Raw genomic sequence first — 19,010 nt, 5'->3', positions numbered from 1 at the left:
CACCTATCTTTTTTTTTTCTCCTGCCTATCTTGATTTTAACTTGTAACTCATCCAACCTGACATTTTTCATGATGTGCTCAGTTAAATAAACAGGGTAGCAACAGACAGCCTTGTCATACTCCTTTCTCAAACCAGAACCAATCAGTTGTTCCATTCAGGGTTCAAACTGTTGTTTCTTGACCTGCATACAGGTTTCTCAGGAGACAGGTAAGATAGTCTGGCATTCCCATTCCTTTAAGAATTTTCCACAGTTTGTTATGATCCACAGAGTTAAAAGCTTTAGTATAGTCAGTGAAATAGAGGTTGATATTTTTCTGAAATTTTCTTGCTTTCTCCATGATGCAGTGACTGTTAGCAATTTGGTCTCTAGATCCTCTTCCTTTTCTAAACTGAGCTTGGACATCTGGAAGCTCTTGATTCACACAATGCTGAAGCCTAGTATGCGTGATTTTAAACATTAACTTTCTAGCATGGGGGATGAGAGCAATTGTCCAGTGGTTTGAACATTCTTTAGTACTGCCCCTCTTGGGAACTGGGATGAGGATTGACCTTTTCCAGTCCTGTGGCCACTCCTGTGTCTTCCAGATTTGCTGATATTATTGAGTGCAACATTTTGATAGCATCATCTTTTAGAGTTCTGAATAACTCTACTAGAATTCCATCACATCCACTAGCTTTATTAAGGTACACTTGACTTCACACTCCAGAATGTCTGGCTCTGGGTAACTGACCATACCATCGTGGTTATCTGATTCATTAAGATCTTTTTTGTACAGTTCTTTCATGTATTCTCTTCTGTTTCTACTAGGGTCTCTACCATTTCTGTCCATTACCATGCCCATCTTTGGCATCTTTGTTCCCTTGATATTTCCAATTTTCCTGAAGCTATCTCTAGTCTTTCCCCTTCTATTGTTTTCCTCTATTTCTGTGCACTGTTCACTGAAGACGTCGTTCTTGCTCTCCTTGCTATTCTTTGGAACCTTTTGTTAGTTGGGTGTACCTTTCCCTTTCTCTCTTTTTTTCCACTCTTCTTTCTTCAGCTACTTGTAAAGCATCCTCAGATAGCCACTTTGCCTTTTTGCTTTTCCTTTTCTTTGGGATGGTTTTGTTCTCTGCCTCCTATACAATATTATGGACCTCTGTCCATAGTTCTTCAGGCAGAAGATTAGATCTTTACTAGGTCTAATCCCTTGAATCTATTCGTCACCTTTACCACATATTCTAGGGGATTTGATTTAAGCCATACCTGGCTGTCCTGGTGCTTTTCCTGGCTTTCTTTAGTTTAAGCCTGAATTTTGCTATGAGAAACTCACGATCTGAGCCAGTCAGCTCCTGGTCTTGTTTTTGCTCACTGTATATAGCTTCTTCATTATTTGCTAGAAAGAATGTTATCACTTTGATTTCTGCATTGACCATAATATACACAAACTATATTGAATCATTCATTAATCATAGACTTAGCCTATAGAACTTGGTGAAAATGTTACTGGATTTTTCTTTAACAGCACAGATGTAACAAAGTTGTTACAAAAAGAAATTTACATATGGCTTCCTGGGTGCCAGTCTATGCAGATGGTAAAAAGATGGCAGTCAGATATTTTTATTGTTATTTTGTTCTAGCACTATCTTTAAATCTGTTGAACATAACCTCACGTGAAGGCAGATTGTTTCACTATGTATTGGCACCTCCAGCCAAACTCAGAAATAGTGACTATATCTTATATTGCTTCCAACAGCAAGAATCTCAAGATCCTGCTGTTAAAAATTTTATCTTTATACCTACTACTTAAGGTGAGGGGACTTTAAGTCTCGTGGGATAAATTGAGGAGCAGAGAGAGAGTGAAGAAGAAGTAGAACCATGAGAAAAACAAAAATGGATACAAGTTTGCATATTAAAATGTTTTTGACAACGATTATTGCACTACCTGGTTTTCATCAAAAACATAAAATATTTAAATACTTCTATAGAATAATGTTGATTAATTATCAGTCATATGTCATATGTATGTATGTGTGCTCAGTCACTCAGTCTTGTCCTACTCTTTGTGACCTCATGGACTGTAGCCTGCCAGACTTCTCTGTCCATAGAATTTTCTAGGCAAGAATACTGGAGTGGGTTGCCATTTCCTATTCCAGGGAATCTTTCTAACCCAGGAATCAAACCCACGTCTCTTGCATCTCCTGTATTGGCAGGCAGATTCTTTACCAGTTGCACCACCTGGGAAATCCACATATTAATATGCATGTATATCTATTTAATATTTTTATAGGTATATACTATAAATAAATCTATTAATCACCTTAACTTATGAGGTAGGTACTATCATCATTTTTACTTTGTAGATGAAGTGAGTGGGGTTGAGAGTGATTACATGATTTATTTAAGACCATACAGTGTTTATGACTTTTAACCTCAGGCTGCATGAATAAAATATCTCCACTTGTAACTTCTGTGCCATTACTGACTCTCAGTAGTAAACTATCTCAAATTAAAATACTGAACCAGAATAACCATGTGTACTCAATTTACTGTACCAATGAAGTGATGTAATGATGGCTACCAATGGTTACATCTGTCTGCTCTGAAACTAATAAATAGTTCAGATCTAGGAGAACTAGAAGCGGGAAATAAATATCTCAGATATTTTTCTTCATTGAATAAACTTGAACAATGATTTTGAATTTCACTGACACACAACTGTGCTTTAGATAGAATTGAAAAGGTAATTAAGCACTCACAGAGCTTCCCTGGTGGCTCACAAAGAAAAGAGTCTGACTGCAGTGCAGGAGACCCAGGTTCAACCCCTGGGTCGGGAAGATCCCCTGGAGAAGGAAATGGCAACCCGCTCCAGTATTCTTGCCTGGAAAATCCCATGGACGGAGGAGCCTGGCAGTCTACGGTCCATGCGGTCACAAAGAGTCAGACACGACAACAACTTCACTCAAGCACTCACTCACCTGATCTTCTTTAACACATAGATAGAAATAAAACAAAATATATCCGTTACTTTCTAAGGTAGCAAGCTTCCCTGGTGGCTCAGATGGTAAAGAATCTGCCTGCAATTCAGGAGCCCAGAGTTTGAACCCTCGGTTGAGAAGATCCCCTGGAGAAGGGAATGGCTACTCAGTCCAGTATTCTTTCCTAGAGAATTCCATGGACAGAGGAGGCTGGTGGGCTACAGTCCATGAGGTCATAAAGAGTCAGACATGACTGAGTGACTAAAACACACACACACAAGGTAATAAAGGTTTCCATCAGAGTTCGACATTTCACAAACTACTGTTAATTTGTTTAGGCACATCTGAACAAGGAACATCATTCTGTTCTCAGTCTGGTGGAATGAAATTCAAGTTAATGACCTTGAACTCAACTTCAGGACCATTAAGGAGCCTGTTACACTGCAACCTTCAGTCATATGACTGGTGTTCTTATTTGGTGACAACATTAGAATTAAAACCTTCAGTTAGTTTGAATGTCCTCAAATATATAACACAGAGCTATCCTATCTGGAGGCTAGTAGATAATTTCAACTGTATACTCTGACTTGGATATGCAGATTTCTTAAACAAACTCTGTTCTAGTCTTTCAGTTTCTCTGTTCTACAAATTGTTAAATATTTGTAGTACAACCTTAGGTGTGACTTCAAGTATCTAGTCATTTTGCCTACTTCACAGGCTGAGTCCTCATATACCAAAATATCATTGACTAGCTGCACAACATATAAATGTGTTGCTCTTTGAAGAAAATATTTTAATCAACAACTTGCTCAAACTTTTATATCCTTAGGCAAGAGAAATTCTAAAACATGTAATGAAATATCAAAGCACGTATTAAATGATAGCTCTAGAATCAATAAATATTGCAAGACTTGTAAGGTGTGTTAGAAGATATTGCATACAGAATAAGGAAAATGTATTGATGTCTACTCCAATAGTCAATATTCAGAATCCTATATTTACTTTTGATTCTTACTTCATTTGCACTGGCCACACTCAGCCAAGTTTTAGCAAAGTTTACTTTTTCATATGTCTAGAATAGGCTGTATTTCTATAACCCCATCATCATCATATTTATTCTATTCAAAGTCACTCCATATCTTGATTTTCATGGAAAAATCCATTAAGTTTCATGGGAAGGAATTCTTAGCTCCTCATTTAAGCAGGATACAGTAAGTCTTTAAACCACAAAAAAACACAGCATTTTTGAGTCTTAAATATCATTATCAGATCATAACAAACATTTCACTCTACTGTTTTAAATACTTCAGAAATGTCCTTGCCCTACCCTAACAAATATATTTCCCACTATCTTTAGAACTAAGCCATTCATTCAACAATTCTATCAGACTGACCTCTCAATATGATTAATATACGTCATGATCACCTTTGGCTTCATTATTCATCCTCACTTTAGTCTGGCTTTAGTCTTGTCTGGCTGCCATCTATGGAGTCGCACAGAGTCGGACACGACTGAAGCAACTTAGCAACAAAGTCGCTTGCCAACAAAGGTCCATCTAGTCAAAGATTTGGTTTTTCCAGTAGTCTTGTATGGGTGTGAGAGTTGGACCATAAAGAAAGCTTAGCACCTAAGAATTGATGCTTTTGAACTGTGGTGTTGGAGAAGACTCCTCAGAGTCCCTTGGACTTCAAGGAGATCAAACCAGTCAACCCTAAATGAAATCAGTCCTGAATGTTCATTGGAAGGACTGATGCTGAAGTTGAAACTCCAATACTTTGGCCACCTCATTCAAAGAGTTGACTCGTTTGAAAAGACCCTGATGCTGGGAAAGATTGAAGGTGGGAGGAGAAGGGAATAACAGGATGAGATGGTTGGATGGCATCACCGACTCAATGGACATGACTTTGAGCAAGCTCCAGGTGTTGGTGATGGACAGGGAGGCCTGGAGTGCTGCAGTCCATGGGATCGCAAAGAGTCAGACACAACCGAGTGACTGAACTGAACTGAACCTTCTTCCCCTGGGCTTCCCTGGGAGTTCAGTGGTAAAGAATCCATCTGCCAATACCAGAGACAGAAGACGTGGGTTCAATCCCTGGTTCTGGAGATTTCATGGAGGAGAAAATGGCAATCCACTCCAGTATTCTTGCCTGGAAAATCCCAGACAGAGGAGCCTGGCAGGCTACAGTCCATAGGGTCACAAACAGTCTGACATAACTGAGCGAGTAAAGAATAAGAACCATTCCCTATTGCTCTGGCTATTTAAATCCTTCCATTATCCATCTTTTTGGTTTCAGTTCAGTTCAGTTCAGTTCAGTCACTCAGTCGTGTCCGACTCTTTGCAACCCCATGAATCACAGCATGCCAGGCCTCCCTGTCCATCACCAACTCCCGGAGTTCACTCAGACTCACATTCACCGAGTCAGTGATGCCATCCAGCCATATCATCCTCTGTCATTTTCCTGCCCCCAATCCCTCCAAGCATCACAGACTTTTCCAGTGAGTCAATGCTTCCCATGAGGTGGTCAAAGTATTGGAGCTTCAGCTTCAACATCAGTCCTTCCAATGAACACCCAGGACTCATCTCCTTTAGGATGAACTGGTTGGATCTCCCTGCAGTCCAAGGGACTCTCAAGAGTCTTCTCTTAACACCACAGTTGAAAAGCATCAATTTTTCAGTGCTCAGCTTTCTTCACAGTCCAACTCTCACATCCATACATGACCACTGGAAAAACCACAGCCTTGGCTAGATGGACCTTTGTTGGCAAAGTAATGTCTTTGCTTTTCAATATGCTATCTAGGTTGGTCATAACTTTCCTTCCAAGGAGTAAGTGTCTTTTAATTTCATGGCTCAGTCACCATCTGCAGTGATTTTGGAGCCCAGAAAAATAAAGTCTGACACTATTTGCACTGTTTCCCCATCTATTTCCCATGAAGTGATGGGACCAGATGCCATGATCTTCATTTTCTGAATGTTGAGCTTTAAGCCAACTTTTTCACTCTCCTCTTTCACTTTCATCAAGAGCTGTTTAGTTCCTCTTCACTTTCTGCCATAAAGGTGGTGTCATCTGCATATCTGAAGTAATTGATATTTCTCCTGGCAATCTTGATTCCAGCCTGTGCTTCTTCCAGTCTAGCGTTTCTCATGATGTACTCCGCATATAAGTTAAATAAGCAGGGTGACAATATACAGCCTTGACGTACTCCTTTTCCTATTTGGAACCAGTCGGTTGTTCCATGTCCAATTCTAACTGTTGCTTCCTGACCTGCATATAGGTTTCTCAAGAGGCAGGTCAGGTGGTCTGGTATTCCAGTCTCTTTCAGAATTTTCCACAGTTTATTGTGATCCACACAAAGGCTTTGGTATAGTCAATAAAGCAGAAATAGATGTTTTCTTGGAACTCTCTCACTTTTTCGATGATCTAGCAGATGTTGGCAATTTGGTCTGTGGTTCCTCTGCCTTTTCTAAAACCAGCTTGAACATCTGGAAGTTCATGGTTCACGTATTGCTGAAGCCTGGCGTGGAGAATTTTGAGCATTACTTTACTAGCATGTGAGAGGAGTGGACCCTTAAAAGCTTTTGTTTATGTTGATTTAATATAATGACATTTACCATTTAGAAGTTAAAACTGGAAACATAATTGTACGATTTTTTGCAAGGTATTTTCTTGGTTGCGTATGACAAAATCCAGCCTCACACAGATATATAACAACACAGAGAACCTGGCAGATCCCCTGCAGTATGCTTGGCCTCCCCTAGGGGTCCTCAGATTACACTTGGAATTTGCTACTTGAAGCTTCTAGTTCAGATCCACTCCCTCTGTTCTTTGATACTTTTTTCTGAATCCTTGAAAAGATTAATGCATGCAGTCCATGCAATGTCATTGCACATATGTTTACTTTGTAACTTCTTTATAATGCGTGTCTTGATTTTTTTAAACTACAGAGTGTATTTTATTTATATTTCCATTTTAAGCAATACAGTGTAGTGTTCCAATACTGGATTTCTATAGCAAGATTTCCTGGGCTCATTTCAATTTTTTCCCAACCATTAACTAATAATAGAGTGACTTTCTTAACTCTCTATGCCTTAAATGTTTTATCTATCAAAGACAAATAATAACAGTGCTTATATTACACAGTTGTTTTGAGGTATAAAATGTACAAAGACATAGAGAACACACACATACACACAACTGAATCACTTTCACTAGTATTTTTTCCAAAATATGGTGGAAAAATTACTGTATGGTTTCCAGCTGCAAAACATCAAAAATATTGTTCTAATTCATATTTATAGTAATATTTTTAAATTATGAAAACCAGAAGCTAATAGTCACAGTACATAAGGTTTGAAAGAGAGCTAGAGTTTTGAAATATATCCCTCTTACCAAAATATAAAGAGAAATAAAAGTCATTTCTGCACAATTAAACACAATCAGGTGATCATCTCTTTTAACTTAATCACAGTCAAGCAATGTGCCTTTCATTAATGGGGTCTATCCTTCTTCTTTCCTGTGGTACTCCCCCTTGTCACTTGTGTCAAGTTCTCAAGATAATTAGGAAGAAGCTTACAAAGAAAAATAATATTTAGGTTGATTATGCACAAATTAAAGAATGTGTTTATTACATTACACAATCTGTAGCTAAACTTAAAAAAAAAAAAATACAAGGAAGCTACCCAAGTATATCAAACATATGAGGCTATTCCAAAATGCTGTCTTGAGAATGAAAATTTTGAAAAATAAGATTTTATAGCTTCTTTCATAAAAATAAGCTATTAATAATATGGCTGGTGTTTGGGTGTCTTCTGGTTCCTTCAACACACATGCACATGGACACATACACACAAACACATTCACACGCACTCCCCATTGTGCTTTACCTTGTTTTACCACCAAGAGATCGTTTCATCTAAGCTCCAGTGTCTTTTGTTTTCCATTATATTTCACCAGTGGGAAGATCCCACAGGAGACTGGAGGTCTAATGAAACAATGCATAACTAAATATGCCAGGTACTAGATGATGAGGAAAACAAATTATAGCTTGTATTTGTATTTCAAGGTGTGTGCCCAAGGCAGTAGCACTATTTGCTAAACTGTGTCCTTTCCTGCTGGGTCACATGGGTTAGCTGCATCCCGACCAAATCATTCTCTGTCCTTCTGCTCTCGCCTGGTTCTAGCTGTGTTTTCACTCCTCTGTCCTTCCGATTCTCTGCCATTAATTCCTCTGGGAAGACACCTGTGATTATATTTCCTTACCTTCTAATCAATTTGAATAAAGAGCAGTCAGTGATACAAGTTGAGATGTCTCAACATTTGCTTCGTGTTGAATGAGCTTCAATTCCTTTAGTTATTTTTTTATTTTTTTTAACAGTAGGTCCTTGTTGGTTGTTTATTTTAAATACAGCAGTGTGTATATGTCAATCCCAAACTCCGTATCTATCCCTTCCTCCCCATCCTGGCAATGTGGATGGACCTGGAAATTATCATCATTAGTGAAGTAAGTTATATAGAGAAAAACAATATCATATGATATTGCTTAAATGCAGAATTTAAATATATATATAAACTCATTTACAAAATAGAAATAGACTCCCAAACTTAGAAAATGAACTTATTACTACTGAGGGAAGAATTTCCATCATTATAGATATAACTTTTCAATTTATGCTTATTTAAGGAAAAATTTAATGGAACAATGAATAAATATGCCAGGTGCTATACTAGATGATGAGAAAAACAAATTCAACCTTGTATTTGTATTTCAAGAGCTCACAATACATAGGCTCTGTTATCACACTGATAATATAAAATTATAATACATTAAAAACTTTGAACCATAGCATCTCCGGGATCATTTAATTCAATACTGTACTTTTCTAGATAAGAAAACTAATACTCATAGAGTTAAATTCTAAGTGAATATTGCTGCTCTTTACAGTATATAGAGGAATATCTATTTTTTACCATTAGACAATCAATCTCAGTAATTTGTGAACCTACAGATCTATATATTTTGCTTTCATTTTCATAATTGCATTTGAATCAGTCCGTTCAGTTCAGTCACTCAGTTGTGTCTGACTCTTTGTGACCCCATGAAGCGCAGCACGCCAGGCCTCCCTGTCCATCACCAACTCCCGGAGTTCACTCAGACTCACATCCATCAAGTCAGTGATGCCATCCAGCCATCTCATCCTCTGGCGTCCCCTTCTCCTCGTGCCCCCAATCCCTCCCAGCATCAGAGTCTTTTCCAAGGAGTCAACTCTTCTCATGAGGTGGCCAAAGTACTGGAGTTTCAGCTTTAGCATCATTCCTTCCAAAGAAATCCCAGGGCTGATCTCCTTCAGAATGGACTGGTTGGATCTCCTTGCAGTCCAAGGGACTCTCAAGAGTCTTCTCCAACACCACAGTTCAAAACCATCAATTCTTCAGTGCTCAGCCTTCTTCACAGTCCAACTCTCACATCCATACATGACCACAGGCTCATTTGAATATTACCTAACAATTCACAAAAGTGAAGTTATAACACCTATAAAGCCAAACAAAGAAAATGTAGACTCTTTCCTTATCCTTGACTATGTAGAGCTTCTCAGAAAAATATAATTGTAAGAATACCACCATAAGACTGATTTTCCAACTAAAGTATAACCTATTTTCAGAAAATATAGATATATATGTGTGTATATATATATATAAATAATACTAATATTTAAATTAAAAGCACTGATATGAAGTTTGATTATAATATGTCTAGCATATACAATAGGTGATGACCTAATGTATAAAATAATAAGCAATCCTTTTAATGAAATATACAACAAGGAGTTGAACCTTCTACTGAATTTACAATGACTTCCAGAACTTTTAACAACCAATGTTAAGAATTTCTCAAAAATATATCTCATATTTTGCTGAAGAGTGAGAGAAACAGATGCATTTTGTTTACAGTATATTCATGTTGCTTTTACTTAGTTTCCAGTAAATATTTAAAAACAACACTGACACAGCTTCAGAGTTTATCTCTTTATATTCATAACAAAAATTAATAAGTCATGGCCAAGTAAGGCCTTACTGAAAATACCCATGTTTATGCATTGTATAAAAATCTTGCCATTGGATACTATGAAAAAGAAAGCTGAGCGCAGAGGAATTGATGCTTTTGAACTGTGGTGTTGGAGAAGACTCTTGAGAGTCCCTTGGACTGCAAGGAGATACAACCAGCCCATTCTAAAAATCAGTCCTGGGTGTACTTTGGAAAGAATGATGCTAAAGCTGAAACTCCAGTACTTTGGCCACTTCATGCGAAGAGTTGACTCATTGGAAAAGACTCTGATGCTGGGAGGGATTGGGGGCAGAAGGAGAAGGGGACAACAGAGGATGAGATGGCTGGATGGCATCACTGACTTGATGGACGTGAGTCTGAGTGAACTCCGGGAGTTGGTGATGGACAGGGAGGCCTGGCGTGCTGCGATTCATGGGGTCACAAAGAGTCGGACACGACTGATCTGATACTGTACTCTTTTAATGCTTCTTAATTTAGTTCAATTTAAAGTCATGTTTTTAGGTCTCATATAGGAAAAATCCTATGTGATATCTTTAATAAAAAAGAATTTATTAGAGGAGGCGATATGATGAGACTTAAGGACAAGTCAGGTATAGTGAAAGTGTCAGTAGCTCAGTTGTGTCCAATTCTTTGAGACCCCGTGGACTCATGGGGTAACCCATAAGACTCCTCTGTCCATGGGGCTCTCTAGACAAAAGTACTGCAGTGGGTTGCCATTCCCTTCTCCAGGGGATCTTCCCAACCAAGGAACTGAACCCACATCTCCCACATTGCCGGCAGATCCTTTACCATTTGAGCTACCAGGGAGGCAATGAAAATCTGATGTGTTCTGCCTCATTTGGTTGTTTAAATACCTCAAGTCAACTCAGGTATTAAAGCAACCAAACGAGATAGAATGTATCAAACTTTCATTATTTGTATCGCTATTCATTTTCACCCTATTGCTATGAAAAGACTGTGCCTTTCATATTTCTGATACTGCCATTCAGCATTGTTACTTTTTCACCTAAAAATGCTGACAATATAAAACTTAATGGTTCATAGTTTCACCTTTAATTCAAATTTGGAAGGAATAGAAAATAAAGACCATTCTAGAAATATGTAGTTTCAATACACAAATCTTAAATATTCAAATGAAATCCCCCCAAAAATGTACATATTTATGTAACCACTATCTAGGATAAAATGAGAACTTAAGCAACACTCCAGAAGTCTCGCCACTGCCTCCTCTTAGTCATCACCCTCCAGAGGTAAGCATTACTTGACCTCTAGTCAACACATTGATTTTATCTGTGTTTGAATATCATGTGAGCAAGATTATACCATAAACACTATTTTACATCTGGCTTTTTTCTCTCAGCATTATTTCTGAGAGAGGCTTCCATATCACTGCTTATAGCAACAGCTTGTTGATTTTCATCACTTTATAATACTATATTGTATGAATACACAAAGATGCATTTATCCATCCTACAACAGATGGATATTTGGCTTGCTTCCAGTTTAGAACACATGAATAATTTTTCAAAGAAAACTGATGTGTGCATTTTGGTGAAAATATTAAGCATTTTTGTTGCATCTATTACTGCAAATGGAATTTAAATATTAACATATTAGGTTGAAAATTTCAGCTTCAGTAGGGATTTTTAGGCAACTTTCCAAATTGTTAGTACTAAGTAAAACTCCTACCTATCAACACAATTTCAGAGGTCAAGTTCTTTTAAATCTTCTTGAATATATTTTAAAATATTTATATATATATTTAAATTTTTACTTTGTATTGGGGTATAACTGACTAACAAACAATGTTATGACAGTTTCAGGTGAATAGTAAAGGGACCCGGCTATACGTACATTGGATACATGTGTAAAATACATTAAACAAAAAAATTTTAGCCAATGCAGACTCATAGAGATAATGTAGACTATCTCATTTCTTATCTCATTATATTTCCCTAATGAGTAATGACAAAGGTCTGTCTAGTCAAAGCTATGGTTTTTCCGGTAGTCATGTATGGATGTGAGAGTTGGACCATAAAGAAAACTGAGCACCAAACAATTGATGCTTTTGAACTGTGGTGTTGGAGAAGACTCCCGAGTGTCCCTTTGGCTGCAAGGAGATCAAACCAGTCCATCCTATAGGAAATCAGTCCTGAATATTAACTGGAATGGCTGATGCTGAAGCTGAAATGGATGGCATCACTGACTGGATGGACATGAGTTTGAGCAAACTCCAGGAGTTGGTAATGGACAAGGAAGCCTGTGCTGTAGTCCACGGGGTCGCAAAGAGTCGAACATAATTGAGCAACTGAACTGAACTAAATGAGTCATAAAGTTCACAAAATAACGTTACATTTGGTGTTTGGATATCAATCAGCTTTCATAAAGTATCTTCTGAAGGCTTTACCCATTTATAAAAATAATGTTTGGTATTTATCTTTTAATTAATATACAGGTCTTATTTTTATTTGTTCTTTGCTACATGCTTTTTTGTATGATTGAGAGTGAAATTGTTAATTGCTGAGTCATGTCCAATTCTTTACGACCCTCCATGGACTGTGGTCTGCCAAGCTCCTCTGTATGTGGGATTTCCCAGGCAAGAATACTGGAGTAGGTAGCCATTTCCTTCTCCAGGGGATTTTCTCGACCCAGAGATCAAACCTGCTCTCCTGTATTGCAGGAAATTCTTTACCGTCTGAGCCACCAGGGAAGCCATTTTATTGAGACATAATTCATATACTTATAATTTTATTGACCTATAATTCATATACTTGTCACACATTTAAATGACAATTCAATATTTATTGGTATATTAGAGGAATTGTGCAAACATGCCCAGAATCAATTTTAGAAGATGTTTAGTATCATAAAGGAAGCTCCAAACCAATCATCACTCCCTTTTCCTCTCTATGCCCCCTCTTTAGACCAACACAACCACTAATCTAGTTCATAGCTCTATAGATTTGCCTGTCTGGGTATTACTTACATGTGAATTCATAAGTGATCTTTTGTGATTAATTCCTACAATTCCTATCGTTTTTTGTGACCTCTCCTGTGCCTTCTTTCACTTAACAAGTCCATTCAAGTTGCCACTTGTCTCAATACTTGATTGCTTTTGATTGGTAAATAATATTCCACTGTATTAATATATCATTTTTTTTATTTATACATTAGTTGATTGATTTTGTTCATTCCAAATTTGGGTTTTATAAGTATTACCACTATAAGCATTCTTTTACAAGTTTTTGTAAGTATTTATTTTCATTTATGTTGTTTATATAACTAAGATTGAAATTGCTGGATCAGCAGCATGGTAACATTGTTCAACCTTTGAGAAACTGCCTGTTTGCCAGAGTGTAAATCCCTATTCACACTCCCACCAGCAATGTATAAGTATTTCAGCGAATCTACATCATTGTTTATAATGTTTGCTATCTGTCTTTTTCATTTACTGACATCCTAGTTATGTGAGTAGTATCTCCTTGTAGTTTTGATAGTTAATGCCGGTGAGAATATTTTTAAGTGATTATTGTCCATTTGTATGTCTTCTTTGGAAAATGTCTATTCAGATACTTTAGCCACAAGATTTAGCCACTACTAAATCATATTTTAAATTGAATATTAAGAATTTTTATATATTTTAGATAAAAATCTCTTATAAGAAACATGATTGCAAATATTTTCTCTTACTGTGTGTGTTGTGTCCCTTTAGTGAATTTTTCATTTCAGTTATTGTATATTTCAATCCCAGAATTTCCATTTGATCCTTTTTTGTAATTTCTAATTTTTAGTGCTAGTGTTTGCTTGATGGGTTATTACCATATAAACATTTAAAATTCTTTAAGTGTGGTTTCACTGGTTCTTTGAAGATATTTATAATGGCTGCTTTGAACACTTTCTCTACTAAGTCTATATCTTTATTTTCCTGCAGATGATTGTTTTTGTCTGCTCTTTCTCCCTCTGTGATGTATCATACTTTTCTTTTTTTTTTTATTTTTCAGTTTTCATAATTTTTTGAAAATAGAACATTTTAGATGATCACCAAGTCTGCATGCCCATTCCATCTTCCCTTGTGGGGTTCATCATTGTTGCTGTTGTTAATGGCTATCCGTTTACTGGTAACTCAGCCTAACTATCTTTACAGTGTAGAGGTTCTGATGTTGATCCTCAGAGGTATCAGCCATGGGCGTGTCTACAACACTACACGATGATAGTTGTTTTAGCCAGGCTCTCTTTCATCACTGCCTCCCCTCATCTCTGTTCTCTGTCTCTGTCAGTATCATGCCAAGATGCTAAATTCCACTAACCATCAATCAATGGCTCTATTGGGGCGTACTTTGCTCTGTAGTTTAATCCAATCAAATATGGGTCCCTCTGCATGGGTAGTTTTTGAGGCCATATTTTGAAAACTCTTTTTAAGTTACCTGACCCATGGATGTCTATATATATATTGCCTAACTCCATGGCCATAATATCTGAATCACTGCTCTAGTGCACAGAAGTGGTAAAGTTCTCTGAGAGATATTTTCCTGCTTTACGAGAAGGGAGGGGGGCGATCATGGGAACATCTGTTTTTTCTGAGCTTGTCTCTCTTGGACTAGAGACTTTGACCAACTAGCAAGCTTGGGTAAGAAATCAGGGCTTTAGTATTGTCAGCCTGCCATGTCTGGCATCAAGCTCCCTTCTTTTCAGTGGGGCTTGGGTGTAGGAGAGGAGCCCTCAGCCATCACAGCCTCCTTTACTTGAACATTTGCCTCTGCAGACACAGCAGAATGAGAAGTTCTCTGTTGCCTGAGTAGGAACAGAGACAGAAGAAAACTCATCAGTGCCATAGCTGTCTGGAGTGGAAAGTCCAACTTATTATAATCTTTGATGAGAGACAAGTGAAATTGTGATTTTCTGTCACAAGTTTTTGACCAAAAAAAAAAAAAAACCAAGTTGCATACACAAACTACTCCTTCATAACGATCATTTAAATTAAGTAAAGAAATTATTTGTTTACTGAATCCACTTCTGTAGTGGATTAATCAATGAATTAATCAAGTTAACTTTCTCATACTTCTATATCAGTTTAAGTACAACACAGAGAAGCTATATAAAAGTATTCTTTCAAATCAAAATGGTATCGTATCCACAAGAAATGGTAACTGCTGTAACTGAGATATGGCTTTAAAATGGTAGGGGAAAAAAGTAAAAGAACAGAAAAACTATAAAATAGAGCAAGTGACGTCCCAAAGTATAAAAGGTGAGTTTCTTTAGGCCAATCTAGGAGCCGTCATGTCGGAGATCTCAGAAAGTTGGCCCATTTTCTCAGCTTTCCTGTCCTGTTCACCTGTCACCACTTCATCACTTCCCCACCCCCAACTCAAGCTTCCCTCGACACATTCTCATTATCCTTAACTGCTCACACTGGCAGTCACAGATAAATGACTGGAAATTCTTATTTATATTGTATATTATATACAAAATCATGGTCAATTTTTTTTTTCCTGCATGCATTTGAAAAGTTAAATTCTTAATCATGATTTTGCAAAGTTTGAACTCCTTCATCAGTACAACTTCTGATTTTGTCTTTACTGTTAGAAAATGATATTTCATACCTAGTATGAAAATTTTTAAAAATAAAAATAAATAATGGAGTCACATAGCCCAGTGGCATTTATCAGTTGTCACTCTGAATCTGTATTACACCAAGACAGTATTCAGCTCCTGTAACATCAGCAGAATTAAAACAGTAAATTTCTCTCCAGTCTCAGATCACTCAGCTGCAACTTCAAAATTCCAAAGAGCTATCACAGTATTTGCTTCTGAACCATATCTTTTTACAAAAACAGACAACTCCAGATTATTTTTTCACAGATATTGTTTCTGTAGACAAGTGAAGTGGACAGCTATGCTATTATGCTTTAAGAGTCATTACTGGTGTTGGACAGAAAACAACAAAATTCTGTAAAGAAATCATCTTTCAATTAAAAAAAAATTATTTTAAAAGAGTAGTTACTGAACATTTATAGGGAGCATTCCAAATTTCTTTCCTTTACCAAGTATCCTGGTTTTAATTTCATAGGTTTAGATCCATCCCATGAAAAAATGAAAAAAAAAAAAATGGAAAAAGAGAGGCAGGTCATCTTGGGTCAGGCCAAATTGGAAGAGACTGATACATCAAATATAAGAAAATATGAGTCACTGGAAACCTGCTGGGTTAATTAAAGGAAAAGATTGAAAGACACATACAATAATGTGGATTCAAAAGATGATTCTAAACAAATGAGCAGACAAGGATGACGGAGGGCCATTAGAAAAGATACAGGCCATCAAACAGATGGGACCAGGAGGAGCTGAAGGAATTCAAAGGGCAGCTGGTCTTGATCTTCTTAGGGATCTGTGAGAAAGAACATCCACATGTGCATAAAGTGGCTGAAAGAAGATGAAGGGTTTGAGAGGAGTAAAAAAAAATTAATTGGCACTGTAGAAAATGGGAAAAGAAGCCAATTAGGGCTAAATAAGATTGCTGAGTAGGGCTGCACACCTATCCAAGGTGAGAAACTTTGATGAGGCAATTAACACTGTTAGGTCACTTCTCGCTGGTAGGTTTTGGCTACCCAGGGGCATGGAGTTATATAACCTGATGAAGGAGCATTCAGCATGTATGAGAGTTTACAGACAGAGAGGGATGGAAAGATCATTTTAAAAGGGCCTTAGAAGGACCCTCTAAATCAGCTGAAGGGTGACTTAAGACACTAAAAAAACCCTGTCCTTAAAATAATCTCACCATCCTTCTCTCTTTGTATGCCCTCATTCCTGCTGAATACTCCTTCATCAGGTTATATTTCCCCTATACTAATGGGCTCTCCTGATGGCTCAGATGGTAAAGAATCTGCCTGCAATGCAAAAATCCCAGGTTCAATCCCTGGGTGGGGAAGAGTCCCCTGGAGGAGGGAATGGCAACCAACTCCAGTATTCTTTCCTGGAGAATCCCATGGACTGAAGGGCCTGATAAGCTGCAGTCCATAGAGCCACAAAGACCATGGGGTCACAAAGAGTTGGATGCCACCCAGAAACTAACACTTCCTTTCACTTTCAGATCAATACTAATAGCTAAGAATTTTTCAGTGTCTGCTATGTGCTAAACTTGTGTTCTACATTTCACAATATCTCTTTTATCCCATAAGGAATCTGTGGGAGGGGCGGGTTACAACCTCTTTTAGAAATGGCTACACTGAGTTCTGAAAGGTTAATCCGCATTCCAGTGTTACGCAGTCACTAAGTGGTGCATCCTAATTCAGACACAAGTTTGCTTAGAACCACAGCTCCTGATGAGGTAATTATGTTCTCTTGCTCTTCCAGAGGATTTATTCACTGACAGTTTCAAGACTTGGCTTTAAAATTAAACAGGTAGGTACAGTTTGCGAAAATTCAGCTAGTTTATACAATTCTGATATGTGGATTTGTCTGAATGTGTTTTGTACTTCAATACAAAGTGTTATAAAATGAATGAGAGCTTTGAAGTTGACTGACTATCTAAGAGGTTCTGAAAGAAAGCAGAAGGGCAATTTTAGTGTCAGATGCAGTATATAATAATTTTTGCTTGTATTTTCAATGTCTTCTCCAGGATTCTACTTCTTACTACCTCTTTTGTCTTGGGTGACAGAGTTCACCTCTGTACTCTCATATTATCTCATCTGTAAAATGAAGCATTTAGAATTCTTGAATTATAAAGTCTTTGTGTTGTTTAATTCTATACACCATTTTTTTTTTCCTTCCTCAAGTCTGATTTTGGGTTTGGACTGTTTGGATGAGAGAATATTTGAGCTCTCACAAAATGTGTGAGGATGATTAAAGTTTTATTACATGCATAAATCTTGGAAATGTATACTCCTTCTATCATATATATTAGCAAATAAATTGTCATCCACCCTTAGAAAATAGAATTCACATTTTAAGCGATGCTGAGTCAAGGTGTCATAATTTACACATTTAAGTCAAATTGAAGAAATACGAGAACTTTGAAATAAACAAAAGCAAAAAGAAAATAAGTCTCAACTTAGTAAGGAAAGACTTTATTCAGAGAAATTGTCATGTGGGGAAAACCTACAGAAGGACAGGGACTCTTGCAACAAGGGGCTTTTTCTGATCATAAATCATTAAGTGAGTCAAGGGTAATTAAAAAAAAAAAGCATTTTCTTTTACAGAAAGAAGTCAACAAAGCTGAAAAGAATTGTGTGTTTGGAAGTAGAATGAAAGGTGTGGGAACTGGGAAGAAAGGATGGTGTGATCAGAAAGAGGGTCTGAGAATGTCTTATCCTAAAGCCAGCCTATTTTCCAAGAGGACCACTTGAGGGTGGATTGTCTGTTGGCTCAGGTTGAGGGTGAGCCAGAGGTTCCAGAGTCTGGGGGTAGGAGATTATCTTAACCAGAGTTTGAATAATAAGCATTTATTCCAATTAATCAATGCAAACAAGCAGTTCAGCTAATCATTTATGAACCAGAGAATGGAAATTTAGAGGGGGGGGGGGTCTGATTTTAGTCTTGTCCTAGGTAAACACAGTGGGCACCTAGAAGTCTTTATCTAAAGTCATATGGGGAAAGGTGGTTGTTTAGAATAAGTGGTTTTATATAGCATAAGGATTGAAGAATTTCTTAATCTTCACTGTTTTTCAAGATTATAGGACTTAGGCAAGAGGTATAAAGCAATTAGTACATTAGGCAAAGTATTGTTAGAGGAATATAATGGCAATAGACTGGAATATTTTATAAATACATTATATTATCATTATGTATTTAATTTATTATTAAAATAAATAATTGTATTTAATAATACATCATATTTAATTGATTATTTTATTTAATCATTTAGGGACATGGGTTTGATCCCTGGTTGGGCAACTAAGCCCATAGGTCACAATTAGAAAAGCCTGCATGCCACAACAAAGAGTCTGCACATTGTAACAAAGACCCAATGCAAACCCTCAAAAAAAAAAAAAAATG

The sequence above is a fragment of the Bison bison genome, unplaced genomic scaffold, assembly GCF_000754665.1.
Source record: "Bison bison bison isolate TAMUID 2011002044 unplaced genomic scaffold, Bison_UMD1.0 scf7180017864537, whole genome shotgun sequence".
In the NCBI taxonomy this organism is placed as follows: domain Eukaryota; kingdom Metazoa; phylum Chordata; class Mammalia; order Artiodactyla; family Bovidae; genus Bison; species Bison bison.
This window is presented reverse-complemented; position numbering follows the sequence as displayed.